The following is a 3,298-nucleotide window of genomic DNA, read 5'->3' on the forward strand; positions in this document are numbered from 1 at the left end:
TCAGTCAGTTAGTATTGAGTCTCTTATCTATGTATATATGTAAATATTCTATTTTGAGACTCGAGTTGCCTTTTTGGGCCAGATTTTATCAGTTAAGTTGTTTTATGTCTTTGCATGGCATTGAGTTATTCTGTTGAGTCAGGTTTCCGCTGAGTTAAGAAAGCCAGGCCAAGGGTTCGCTTGGAGCCAGCAATGGTCTCCGGGTGCCGATCCCACCCAGGGTGTAGGCTCGGGGAGTGACAACAGGTTGATTTTCAGAAGGGGAGTAATGTTGTGAACTCAGTTCATACATTTGCTAATTTGGATAATAAAGAGGATGCAACAAGTGATGATTTTTGCATTAGCAAACCGTGTCGGAGTACTAGAAGTGTAATTCCACCTAAAAGGTTGGACAATTACTTTTGGGCTGAAAGAAAGTCATGTGAGCAAGGCAAGAGTTAGTTATGGAATTGGTATAGAAGTGTGAGAATGTGGGTAGGAAGTTATTTGTGATTCTGAATAATCTCATTTCCTTCTACTATCTTCTGAACGCCTTTTAGACTTCTAGTTTCAGATTTCAAATCTATTTTCCTGTATCGTTGTTTCCTGCAATTTCCTTTGCTGTGTCTTATCATATTGTAATAGTATTCAGCAAAACATATCGTGAATTGTTGCAGACAACCAGCATGTATACACAAACTATGATAACCATATAATGTGCACAAGACACGTGTTCAACTACGGGCATATGAATTTTCGCTTAGCTTTTCCAGTTTTTGTTAATGGATTATTTCATCTAAGCCACAAACCTGCTCTTGTGAGTGCACCCTTGTATTTCCTTTCCTAAATTCATACATGACACACTAGTGCACATCCAGAAGTAAACTGATTTTCCCTCACCCCTTCCCTACGCATAGCAACAAACACATTAAGTGAATACCCGATAAAACTTAGTGCAGTCGATGAAACAACATTTCTATCAGGCAATTTATCAAACACCTTGTGGGCGGACACCATGTCATAAGACATTGAATAAACAATGATCCAGTTGGTTCTCAATTGAATATTTGCAGGAAAGCCAATAGTTAGATAGGAGTGAACCAAAAAGTGTAAGCCGTTTGGCATTACAGAGAATGGATGATTTCACTACATTCCTATTCATGATGATTCTTTTGCATGGATAGTTTTTTCCTTTTCTCTGCAGAAAAACCGATGAACTAACTAACAATGAAGAATGACTTACATTGTACTAGTTGTGGCCGGAAGTTCATTTGTTGATTCTGGTAAGCTAAGAGCTCCTACAAGCTTAGAAGCCAGCTGCAGCTGCTAACCCCAAATGCCCAAACAAAATTGACAAAGATAGGGTTTAAGCCACCGTAGCACACTCGCCGACGAAGCCATCTCTACCGGAATTCCGAGTAGCTCCACACTTTGCCTTTAAAGTAAGTAATTCTACCATTAAAGTCTCCTCAAAATAGTAATTTATCCCTGGTACAATTGTATTTGTAAATATTTTCTCTATTCAATAATAGTTGTCTGCTATATTATTTTGTGATATTTAGTAATATTTGTCCACTTTATTTTGCGATAATTTTACACTTAATTTCTAATTTACCCTCATCATTCATTGTAGACATTGTATTTATCATATTCAAAGGATGATATAATAAATTATTGTTCTATAATCAGAGGCGAATCCAGGATTTCATAAAGACGGATTCACCATTGTCAAGGGCGACTCTTCCCCTTTAAGAAAAAGGCAATCACTTTAGGCTCCCAAATTTGAGGGCCTCATTTATTTTAGCAATAATAGCTTGTAGGTTTTTCGTAAGAAAACTATTAAATACGATTTGCGGGAAAAAAAATAATATTAAAGGAAAAAATTATTAGAAGTTTGATATTATCTCAAGTACCATGTCACAAGAAAATTTAAATGCATTGGTTATATGAATTATTGACCGAAAAAAATTATTAAAAGAAACCATTTATTTAAAAAAATGTAATTCTACATCTCAAGAAATTTAAAAAGTACACTTTATAAAACAAAAATGATAAATTTAGAGCTCTCAAGCTTTTAAATTATTTTGTTTTAAAAAATAACAAATAATAGTGCTTTTTAATTAATTTTTAAAAAGAGGTCCTCTCTAGAAATCAAACCCTCAAACCTCACAATCTAAAACCAACACTAGAACCAATGAACCATCAAGTCATTTGTGATCATGGGTTCTTTATTTATTATTTAATATATTTTAAGAATTATACTGATAATATATCGAGTTTTGTTGAATGAGCACGGGTTCTGGTGACCCATTTTTTACACTTAAAATTTGCCACTGTCTATAATTATAGTTTTTTAAGGAATGTATAAAGTCAATAATAGATAACTATTATTGGACAGAGGGAGTAGTAATTTATTACTTCCTCCGTTTCCATTTAAATGTCATTATATTAGATTTTACGCCCATTAAGAAATTATGTAAGTTTACCATTATAATTTTATTTAGTATTCTCTTGAAATCAAATTTTCAATAAATGAACATAAATTAATTTATTTTGATTTATTAAAAATTGAATTAATCATTTAGTTTTCTTGGTCAAATTTATACTTTCAAACCTAATATCTCTAAGGATAAAATAGAAAGAATAGTGTAATTTATGCATTGATTTTGTGAAATGACAAATATTAAAGAACATCTATTTTTAGTAAGGACAACACATACTCCCTATGTCCAACAATATTTATCCACTATTGACTTTGCACACTTGAAGGGTAATTTTACTATATCACCATTTGAATATAATAAATACAATGTCTTGAAAAATGTAATTGAAAAATGACTAAATTTAATGAAAAGGGTAAATTAGGAAGTAAGTGTAAAATTATACATTAATTTCATAAAGTGAACAAGTATTGTTGGACATCCCCAAATAGTATAGTGGACAACTATTGTTGGACAGAGGGAGTATTATAAAAAAGTAAATTTATTCTTATTATAGGAAAAAAGTGAAAAAAATATTTGTATTTGTATGCATAGCTCCTTTATGACATCTAACCTATATGTGATAGATATTAATTTTTTAAGCATATTTGGGTGATATTGTCTTTTTTATAAAAATAAATTTAAGCCCTTCATGTTTAGAAATTTGTCCTATAATATTACTTTTGGTTTATTTTATGATAACAATATCACCTAACTATTTTTATTTTATTGAAGATTTAGGAGAATAACTTGGGCATAAATGTAGTCTCTCTTAGGTTTGATGATTCATATAACACACCACTACATGAATCTATGGACCTTTACAAATTTCGATTTTT

Source organism: Solanum tuberosum, unplaced genomic scaffold (assembly GCF_000226075.1).
Source record: "Solanum tuberosum cultivar DM 1-3 516 R44 unplaced genomic scaffold, SolTub_3.0 scf00051, whole genome shotgun sequence".
In the NCBI taxonomy this organism is placed as follows: Eukaryota; Viridiplantae; Streptophyta; class Magnoliopsida; order Solanales; family Solanaceae; genus Solanum; species Solanum tuberosum.